At 38.2% G+C, this 12,003-nt stretch overlaps 1 pseudogene; it reads left to right on the plus strand.

Moving 5' to 3' along the window:
- The first annotated feature begins 10,139 nt into the window (after window positions 1-10,139).
- On the plus strand, window positions 10,140-11,249 carry LOC103015807 (hsc70-interacting protein-like; annotated as a pseudogene).
- The last annotated feature ends 754 nt before the right edge of the window (window positions 11,250-12,003 follow it).

Raw genomic sequence — 12,003 nt, forward strand, 5'->3', positions numbered from 1 at the left:
GGCTCGCTCAGTAGTTGTGGCTTGCAGGCTCTAGAGCACAGGTTCAGTAGTTGTGGTGCACAGGCTTAGTTGCTCCAAGGCATGTGGGATCTTCCCGGACCAGGGATCGAATCCGTGGCCCCTGCATTGGCAGGCAGATTCTTAACCACTGCACCACCAGGGAAGTCCTCTCAGGCATTTCTTACTAACCACATTTACTGTGTGTGAGAATTTGAAAAATAAGATGTCCAGTGGACCCTGACAGATTTCTAACCTTTGCTCCAGAAACTTAATGTTCCTTGTGCCTCCCACTATTCATGGAGAGACAAAACCAAATAAGGTATGACATATTCTTAAAAAGTTTAATATATGGTTGGGGTACGTGGAGGGGGTCAAGAGAAGAGAGATAGTGACATTTGAGCTGGATTTCAAAAATTGTTGGATATCCCCAGGTGGGGACCATGCGAAGACAATTTTAAATAATGTCCACAACATGATTACTTCTGACGGCACTAACTGGAAACAATCTAAATGAAAAAAAAGAGTAATGATTATACATTATTGTATATTCTATTGTAATTAAACACTAACTTAATGACCCAAGAAATCACTCAAAGATATAATGTGTTTACTAAAGTTTGTAGGTAACTATGAATATTATATATATAAAACATACACATTAATTCCTTTAAAAAGACTTGATTAAAAAACATTGGAATGTAGGATTGTACAGAATTTTATTTCTTTTTAACACATGAATGCATCTTTAAGTTGTACCTTGTAATTTTTTAAAAGAAAAAATATACGTCTATAAAGAGATGTGTAGACAGCATTTATTTCTGTGAAACTCTATGTGCAGTCGTGGAACTGGTGTGAACCAGAATTGGAGGGGAAAATAGAAACCAGGGAGAGACTATTGTGCTTGTCCAAGTGAGACAAAATGAGGGTAGCAATACCTGGAATGAAATCAAGCAGACAAACACATAAAATGCTGGGGAGACAATGGAAGAAAAAACAACAAAAATACTTAATTGAAACTAAAAATGAACAGTAAAGAATCAAGAGTACTTGCAAGGTTTTTAGTCTAAGCAGCAGGAAGTATGGAAATTCTAGAGATGTGGGCAGTACAAAGAGAAGAAAATTAGTGAGGGTAGATGAAGGATTCTCTTATTTGAGATTGTTGGTAGCATCATCAGGCAAAGTCTGGCAGAATGTTGAAAATAAGATTCTAGGTTTAGGAAAGGGCAGAATTCCAGATATGTATCTGAGTTGCATCATTATAGGTGCAATTCTGCAGGGTAGAAAGGACAGAGAAGATGTAAGCATAGAGAGGGTTGGAACAGAGGTTTCCAAGTTATTTTGTGACTTAGAGCCCTCTGGCTTTTCTAGTGAAGACTGTGGACCCCTTCTCAGAATAATGGCTTTAAAAACATAAAATATTTTATGAATTAATATAGATAACAATTAGCTTGAAATAGAGCTATCAAAATATTTTTTAAAAAATAATTTAAAACGTGATATATTAATATGAATTGTACTTATTAATATATTAGATAATATATTAATATATTCAATTTAATGGGGTCTAATAACTGCCATAATTCAAATACAATGATGACTCTAAACAACATTTAAGGAGATCTGAAAAACTTTAATGTGATATAAACTGTCTATGTTTTCCAGTGGTGCCAAAGTCACGGTACTGCTAATACCACTATGCTTTGTAACTACATTAATATTTCATGGAAATACTAAACTTATGTTTGAAGTTAGTTAGATGCCCTTTCTTATCATGCAAATTCACGGACTCCCTGAATTGTATGCAGTGACTCCTTGGTGGTCCATGATTCAGAGCTTCTTTAGAGCAGGTGCATGTGGGAAGACATAGACTCCTAGAGCTGGTTTGGGACATAGTAGAATACATTTGGTTGGGGAAACTTCCCAGCAAGGGCATGTTTGTGTTAATGTGCAGTAATGCCAAAGACAGCATTATTTTTAAGATCATAGACTCCAGGCGAGAATGCCAGTTTAAACACTACTTAAACCCTCTGTGCCTCAGCCTGTCTATTTTTTAATCCTCAAAGGGTTAATGTGAGGATTAAATGTATTAGTGTTTGCAGTATGGTCTGGTGCATGTTAAGCACTATATAAAAAGTATTTATCAAATAAATAAATATGCTCAGGTTAATCCTCAAGCTGACTGAGCCATGCAATTAGTTACAGGTTGCCTCTATCTTAAAGGTCTTCTGAGCCAGTGAAATAGACAACAATTGAGAAGACAGAGAGATAGGAAAAAACAAAACAAAACTAGGAGCATGCAAGTCAGGAGGAAATGAGTTTTTAAGGGAGATAGCTCAGAAGAACAGATGCTACTTGGAGGTCAAGGACTAAGCCTGAGAACAGATATCTGGATGGGTATTGGTAATCAGTAATTAGGTCATTGGTAGTCTTCTGGAGAGGATCCAATATATGGACAGAAGCAGACGCCAGACATCAAGCCATTTATTGAATAGGTTGATAGGAACAAACAAAGCCAGTGAATTGGATTACTTTGCTCAAAAGTCAGTTCATGAAAGAAAGGAGATTGAAGATTTATCAGATTTAACAGAAATGACCTAGATGGTACAGGGGAAGTACTCAATGAAGGGAAAGATTGTAATTGATGGAGAAAGAGAAGAAGCAAACAATTGCTAGAACCAGGTCCTGATTAATGTAGGAAAGAATGAGACTTATGTAGAAAGTTTCACCTTGGACTAAAAAAAGAGGTCAAATCCTTTTGAAGCTGGGGGCTATAAGGAGAAACAGATGAAGATAGCCAAGTGTTGTGATCAAATTAAAAAGAACACCTAGGAGGCCTCTATGCTGGAGGATCCTTCACCCATAACTGTTGTGGAAGAGATATTCACAAGAATAGAGAGTGCGGAGAAAGATGGAAACCCCCTTAGGGTGAGTGAGAAACATTTTTGATTGATTACTACAGGAAATGCAACAAGCAGCTAATTAGAGATTAATATAAATATTGTCAAGTAGCTATGGGGACTTAGTTGGGCTAAAGAGGATAGATAGATTTCATCCTAAATATCACTTCCCTAGGTAAATCCGCATTGATTAAACTCCCAGCATATGTTTAATTATCCCTGCTGTGTGCTTTCATTGTGCCCTGCACTTATATAATTATTTTTTGTTGTATGGCTAGACTGTAAACTTTTTAAGGGCTCCATTTTGTTCATTCATATACGCATATTCAAAACATGGCACATAAAGGATATTGAACAATTTTTTGCTTTTAATAAATGCCTTTTGGGAGATGGGTCCAAGATGGCAGAGTAGAAGGACGTGCGCTCACTCCATCTTGCAAGAGCACTGGAATCACAGCTAACTGCTGAACAATCATCGACAGGAAGACACTGGAACTCACCAAAAAAGATACCCCACATCCAAAGACAAAGGAGAAGCCACAATGAGATGGTAGGAGGGGAGCAATCACAATGAAATCAAATCACATAAGTGCTGGGTGGGTGACTCACAAACTGGAGAATGATTATACCACAGAAGTCCACCCACTGGAGTGAACGTTATGAGCCCCACATCAGGCTTCCCAACCTGGGGTTCTGGCAATGGGAGGAGGAATTCCCGGAGAATCAGACTTTGAAGGCTAGTGGGATTTGATTGCAGGACTTCGACAGGACTGGGGGAAACAGAGACTTCACTCTTGGAGGGCACACACAAAGTAGTGTGCTCCTCAGTACCCAGGGGAAGGAGCAGTGACCCTGTAGCAGACTGAACCAGACCTACCTGCTAGTGTTGGAGGGTCTCCTGCAGAGGTGGAGGGTGGTTGTGGCTCACCGTGGGGACAGGACAGCAGGAGCAGGAGTTCTGGGAAGTACTCCTTGGTATGAGCCTTCATGGAGTCCGCCATTAGCCCCACCAAAGAGCCTGTAACCTCCAGTGCTGGGTTGCCTCAGGCCAAACAACCAATAGGGAGGGAATTCAGCCTCACCCATCAGCAGACAAGTGGATTAAAGTTTTACTGAGCTCTGCCCAAGATAGCAACACCCAGCTCTACCCACCATCAGTCCCTCCCATCAGGAAGCTTGCACAAGCCTCTTAGATAGCCTCATCCACCAGAGGGCAGACAGCAGAAGCAAGAAGAACTACAATCCTGCAGCCTCTGGAACAAAAACCACATTTACAGAAAGACAGACAAAATAAAAAGGCAGAGGACTATGTACCAGATGAAAGAACAAGATAAGACCCCAGAAAAACAACTAAATGAAGTGGAGATAGGCAACCTTCTAGAAAAAGAATTCAGAATAATGATAATGAAGATGATCCAGGACCTCGGAAAAAGAATGGAGGCAAAGATTGAGAAGATGCAAGAAATGTTTAACAAACACCTAGAAGAATTAAAGAACAAACAAACAGAGGTGAACAAACAGAGATGAACAATACAATAACTGAAATGAAAAATATACTAGAAGGAATCAATAGCAGAATAACTGAGGCAGAAGAACAGATAAGTGACCTGGAAGACAGAATAGTGGAATTCACTGCCGCAGAACAGGATAAAGAAAAAAGAATGAAAAGAAATGCAGACTAAGAGACCTCTGGGACAACATTAAATGCACCAGCATTCGCATTATAGGTGTCCCAGAAGGGGAAGAGAGAGAGAAAGGACCTGAGAAAATATTTGAAGAGATTATAGTTGAAAACTTCCTTAACATGGGAAAGGAAATAGCCACCCAAGTCCAGGAAGCGCAGAGAGTCCCAGGTAGGATAAACCCAAGGAGAAACATGCCAAGACACATAGTAATCAAATTGACAAAAATTAAAGACAAAGAAAAATTATTAAAAGCCACAAGGGAAAAATGCCAAATAACATACAAGGGAACTCCCATAAGGTTAACAGCTGATTTCTCAGCAGAAACTCTACAAGCCAGAAGTGAGTGGCATGATATATTTAAAGTGATGAAAGGGAAGAACCTACAACCAAGATTACTCTACCCTGCAAGGATCTCATTCAGATTTGGCAGAGAAATCAAAAGCTTTACAGACAAGCAAAAGCTAAAAGAATTTAACACACCAAACCAGCTCTACAAAAAATGCTAACAGAATATCTCTAAGTGGAAAACACAAGAGGAGAAAAGGACCTACAAAATCAAACCCAAAACAATTAAGAAAATGGTGATAGGAATATATATATCGATAATTATCTTCAATGTGAATGTATTAAATGACCCAACCAAAGGACATAGGCTCACTAAATGGATACAACATCAAGACCCATATATATGTTGTCTAAAAGAGACCCACTTCAGACCTAGGGACACACACAGACTGAAAGTGAGAGGATGGAAAAAGATATTCCATGCAAATGGAAATCAAAAGAAAGCTGGAGTAGCAATACTCATATCAGATAAAATAGACTTTAAAATAAAGAATGTTACAAGAGAAAAGGAAGGACACTGCATAATGATCAAGGGATCAATCCAAGAAGATATAACAATTATAAATATATAAAATCAGCTCAACACATAAGGCAAATGCTAACAGCTATAAAAGAGGAAATCAACAGTACCACAATAATAGTGGGGGACTTTAACACCTCACTTACACCAATGGACAGATCATCCAGACAGAAAATTAATAAGGAAACACAAGCTTTAAATGACACAATAGACCAGAGAGATTTAATTGATTAAATTCCATCCAAAACCAGCAGATTACACTTTCTTCTCAAGTGCACATGGAACATTCTCCAGGATAGATCACATCTTGGGTCACAAATCAAGACTCGGTAAATTTAAGAAACTTGAAATCATATCAAGCATCTTTTCTGACCACAACGCTATGATATTAGAAATGAATTACAGGGAAAAAAACGTAAAACAAGCAAACACATGGAGGCTAAATAATATGTTAGTAAATAACCAAGATATCACTGAAGAAATCAAAGAGGAAATCAAAAAATACCTAGAGACAAATGACAACAAAAACACGATGATCCAAAACTTATGGGATGCAGCAAAAGCAGTTCTAAGAGGGAAGTTTATAGCAATACAATCCTACCTCAAGAAACAAGAAAAATCTCAAGTAAACAATCTAACCTTACACCTAAAGTAATTATAGAAAGAAGAACAAACAAAACTCAAAGTTAGCAGAAGGAAAGAAATCATAAAGATCAGAGCAGAAATAAATGAAATAGAAACAAAGAAAACAACAGCAAAGATCAATAAAACTAAAAGCTGGTTCGTTGAGAAGATAAACAAAATTGATAAATCTTTATCCAGACTCATCAAGAAAAAGGGGGAGAGGACTCAAATCAATAAAATTAGAAATGAAAAAGGAGAAGTTACAACGGACACTGCAGAAATACAAAGCACCATAAGAGACTACTACAAGCAACTCTATGTCAATAAAATGGACAATCTGGAAGAAATGGACAAATTCTTAGACAGGTATAACCTTCCAAGACTGAACCAGAGAGAAACAGAAAATATGAACAGACCAATCACAAGTAATGAAATTGAAATTGTGATTAAAAATTTTCCAATGAATAAAAGTCCAGGACCAGATGTCTTCACAGGTGAATTCTATCAAACATTTAGAGAAGAGCTAACAACCATCCTTCTCAAACTCTTGCAAAAAATTGCAGAGGAAGGAACACTCCCAAACTCATTCTGTGAGGCCACCATCACCCTGATACGAAAACCAGACAAAGATACTACAATAAAAGAAAATTACAGACCAACATCACTGATGAATATAGATGCAAAAATCCTCAATAAAATACTAGCAAACAGAATCCAACAGCACATTAAAAGGATCATACACCATGATCAAGTGGGATTTATTCCAGGGATGCAAAGATTCTTCAATATATGCAAATCAATCAATGTGATATACCATATTAACAAATTGAAGGATAAAAACCATATGATCATCTCAATAGATGCAGAAAAAGCTTTTGACAAAATTCAACATCCATTTATGATAAAAACTCTCCAGAAAGTGGGCATAGAGGGAACCTACCTCAACAAAATAAAGGCCATATACAACAAACCCATGGCAAACATCATTCTCAATGGTAAAAAACTGAAAGCATTTCCTCTAAGATCAGGAACAAGACAAGGATGTCCACTCTCACCGATATTATTCAACATAGTTTTGGAAGTCCTAGCCATGGAAATCAGAGAAGACAAAGAAATAAAAGGAAGACAAACTGGAAAAGGAGAACTAAAGCTGTCACTTTTTGCAGATAACATGACACTATACATAGATAATCCTAAAGATGCCACCAGAAAGCTGCTAGAGCTAATCAATGAATTTGATAAAGTTTTAGGTACAAAATTAATGCACAGATATCTCTTGCAGTCCTATACACTAACAATGAAAGATCAGAAAGAGAATTTAAGGAAATAATTCCATTCACCATTGCAGCAGAAAGAATAAAATACTTAGGAATAAACCTACCTAAGGAGGTAAAAGACCTGTACTCAGAAAACTGTAAGACACTGGTGAAAGAAATCAAAGATGAAACAAACAGATGGAGAGATATACCACGTTCTTGGATTGGAAGAGTCAACATTGTGAAAATGTCTATACTACCCAAAGCAATCTACAGATTCAATGTAATTCCTATGAAATTACCAATGGCATTCTTCACAGAATTAGAACAAAAAATTTTACAATTCATATGGAAACACAAAAGACCCTGAATAGCCAAAGCAATTCTGAGAAAGAAAACGGAGCTGGAGGAATCAGAATCCCCAACTTCAGACTATACTAGAAAGCTACAGTAATCAAGACAATTTGGTACTGGCACAAAAACAGAAATAAAGATCAATGGAACAGGATAGAAAGCCCAGAGATTAAACCCACGCACCTATGGTCAACTAATCTATGACAAAGGAGGCAAGGATATACAATGGAGAAAAGACAGTCTCGTCAATAAGTGGTGCCGGGAAAACTGGACAGCTACATGTAAAAGAATGAAATCAGAACACTCCCTAACACCATACACAAAAATAAACTCAAAATGGACTAAAGACCTAAATGTAAGACTGGACACTATAAAGCTCTTAAGGGAAATATAGGAAGAACACTCTTTGACATAAATCACAGCAAGATCCTTTTTGACCCACCTCCTAGATTAATGGAAATAAAAACAAAAATAAACAAATGGGACCTAATGAAACTTAAAAGCTTTTGCACAGCAAAGGAAACCATAAATAAGATGAAAAGACAGCCCTCAGGATGGGAGAAATTATTTGCAAATGAAGCAACTGGCAAAGGATTAATCTCCAAAATTTACAAGCAGCTCAATATCAAAAAAAACAAAACAAAACAACCCAATCCAAAAATGGGCAGAAGACCTAAACAGACATGTCTCCAAAGAAGATATACAGATTGCCCACAAACACATGAAAGGATGCTCAACATCACTAATCATTAGAGAAATGCAAATCAAAACTACAATAAGGTATCACCTCACACCAGTCAGAATGGCCATCATCAAAAACTCTACAAATAATAAATGCTGGAGAGGTTGTGGAGAAAAGGGAACCCTCTTGCACTGTTGGTGGGAATGTAAATTGATACAGCCACTATGGAGAACAGTATGGAGGTTCCTTAAAAAACTAAAAATGGAATTACCGTATGACCCAGCAATCCCAGTACTGGGCATATACCTGGAGAAAACCATAATTCAAAAAGACACATGCACCCCAATGTTCATTGCAGCACTATTTACAATAGCCAGGTCATGGAAGCAACCTAAATGCCCATCAACAGATGAATGGATGAAGAAGATGTGGTACATATATACAATGGAGTATTACTCAGCCATAAAAAGGAACGAAATTGGGTCATTTGTAGAGATGTGAATGGATGTAGAGACTGTCACACAGAGTGAAGTAAGTCAGAAAGAGAAAAAAATATATCATATATTAACACATATATGTGGAATCTAGAAAAATGGTACAGATGAACCAGCTTGCAAGGCAGAAATAGAGACACAGATGTAGAGAAGAAACGTATGGGAAGGGGGGAAAAGCGGGGGTGGGGGATGAATTCAGAGATTGGGATTGACTTACATACATTAATATTTATAAAATAGATAACAAATAAGAACCTGCTGTATAAAAAAATTAAATTAAATTGAATTTAAAAAAAGAAAATGAGGAACCTAAATTAAAAATAAATAAATAAATGTCTTTTATTTTCTGGACTTACTGTGTATTTTAGAAGAGTCTACACTAACCGAGTAGCTTTGACGAATTTGAAGCATCTATTTCAACTCTAGCAATACCAATTCTGTTAAAAGCAAATTAATGAAACTTCTTCCCTCATTCAGTCTTACATTTTCCTCACATGGTCCTCCATTAACTATCCTGCTCTTTACATCTCATTTGTTTCTTGTTTGTGGCTTACAATTATCTCTCCAGCTTGACCATTACAGGACTTCTTCTTTACTGACCCTTTGCAATTACCCTTGAGTGCAGTTCTGTTCTTGATGGGCATCTCGTTCTGTTTCCTTTCCCACCCCATGTGATTCTAAGTGTTCTCAGGAGCTCAGCCCAGGGTAAGGCAATCTGCTTAGCTAGCTCTTCTAATGCATGAACACTGGGTCTGGCAACAAAAGATAAAAAAGATAAAAAATGAACAGGGAAGAAAACATAAATCACGTGGTTTATTAAGGGTCAGGAATTACCTGCTCCGATGCAGGAAAACGTCTAGAAGGTGAAGGATTCAAGCGGTACGTAAAGTTGGACAGGAAGTTGAGAGATGTCAAAAGATAAGTGGTCTTCTATAAGAATATATGTAAGTGGAGGATCTAATTGTTACTTCCTTTGAACATTTACTGAACAACCACTGTAATGCATAGCTGCCATGAAGAAAAGAAAGTTTAATAAGGAAGTAAAATTACAGATCAAAGCAGAAGCTTCTAGTCTAGACTTTTTCAGGTCTGGTTTTGGATCTTTTAAAACTAATTTTACAGAATTAGTTCAGTATGATATCACTTATATGTGGAATCTAAAAAAGAAAACAAACTGCCCTTTACGCGGTCACGCTGAGCTAGCGCCTGGGCCTGGGATGGGGCCGCAGCCTCCGCGCACCCGCCGCCTCCTGCCGCTTCCGGACCGTGGTCACCGGCAAAGTGAGCAAGCTTTGAGCCTTCGTGAAAATGTGCAAGCAGGACCCAAGCGTTCTGCACACCGAGGAAATGAGCTTCCTGAGGGAGTGGGTGGAGCGCATGGGGGTAAAATACCACCTGCTACTCATAAAACTAAATTGGAAGAAAATACCAAGGAAGAAAAAACAGATAGTAAGAAGGCGGAGGAAAACATAAAGACAGACGAACCATCAAGTGAGGAAAGTGATCTAGAAATTGACAATGAAGGTGTGCTTGAACCAGGCACTGATGCCCCTCAAGAAATGGGAGATGAAAATGTAGAGATAACTGAGGAGATGATGGATCAGGCAAATGATAAAAACGTGGCTGCCACTGATGCCCTAAATGTTGGTGAACTACAGAAAGCCATTGACTCGTTCACAGATGCCATCAAGCGAAATCCTCGTTTGGTCATCCTGTATGCCAAGAGAGCAAGTGCCTTCATCAAAGTACAGAAGTCAAATGCTGCCATCCGAGACTGTGACAGAGCTATTGAAATAAATCCTGATTCTGTTCAGCCATACAAGTGGCGAGGGAAAGCACACAGACTTTTGGGCCATTGGGAAGAAGCTGCCCATGATCTTGCCCTTGCCTGTAAGCTGGATTATGATGAAGACGCTAGTGCAATGCTGAAAGAAATTCAACCAAGGGCCCAGAAAATTGCTGAACGTCAGAGAAAGTATGAGCAAAAACGTGAAGAGAGAGAGAGATCCAAGAAAGAACAGAAAGGGTCAAGAATGCTTGGGAAGAACATGAGAGAGCCCAGAGGGAGGAAGAAGCCAGACGACAATCAGGAGCTCGGTATGGCTCTTTTCCAGGTGGCTTTCCTGGCGGAATGCCTGGTAATTTTCCTGGAGGAATGCCTAGAATGGGAGGGGGCATGCCTGGAATGGCAGGAATGCCTGGGCTCAATGAAAATCTTAGTGTTCCAGAGGTTCTTGCAGGCATGCAGGATCCAGCAGTTATGGTGGCCTTCCAGGATGTGGCTCAAAACCTGGCAAATATGTCAAAATATCAGAGCAACCCAAAGATTATGAATCTCATCAGTAAATTGTTGGCCAAATTTGGAAGTCAAGCATAATGCCCTTCTGACAAATAAAGCCCCTGCTGAAGGAAAAGCAACTTAGATCACCTAATGGATGTCATAATAATACAAACCAGTGTACCTCTGACCTTCTCATGAAGAAAGCTGGGGTGCTTTGAAGATAATCTCTACCCCTCTGCCCCAAATGCAGCTGAACCATTTTACAGTGGTTTGCCATTGGGGTATTCATTCAGATAATGTTTTCTTACTAGAAATTACAAACTTTAAACAACTTTTAAACCTTAAAAATATTTAAAACAAATTAAAAGGGTGTGTTAATCCCTACATTTTTCTTTACTAATCATTTTGGTTTTTTCCTTTGAATTAATTAGGCAAGGAAGATGCTTCAGTATGGAAGATTTATTGTTCAAGTTTGAGTGAAATAAAGATTTATTAGTGGGAGGCAAATGTAACATTTAAATAGATAAAGTTTGAGTTGGATATATGGTCACTGAGGCATTTTGATTTATCTTTCTCATTGCTTTATTATTATTATGTTTAATGATTTGCTTCCATGAAACTATTGGGACCACCAGTATTGCAGTAGGACCTGGGTAGGGACTGGAAGAACTTGGCAGGGCAGCAGTAATCTTACTGCATTTTATATAATGTGTACCCTTGTGCAGATGCATTTAGATCTTACACTGTGGTGAAGGGATGATTTTTACACTGCTGCAGTAAAATCGGATTACTTAGCTCTGTTCTTGTCTGATATCTAAAATAAATGTTTCATATTCCCACATATGGGAAATAAGGGAAAACTTTT

The sequence above is a fragment of the Balaenoptera acutorostrata genome, chromosome 1 (assembly GCF_949987535.1).
Source record: "Balaenoptera acutorostrata chromosome 1, mBalAcu1.1, whole genome shotgun sequence".
NCBI classification, from domain to species: Eukaryota; Metazoa; Chordata; class Mammalia; order Artiodactyla; family Balaenopteridae; genus Balaenoptera; species Balaenoptera acutorostrata.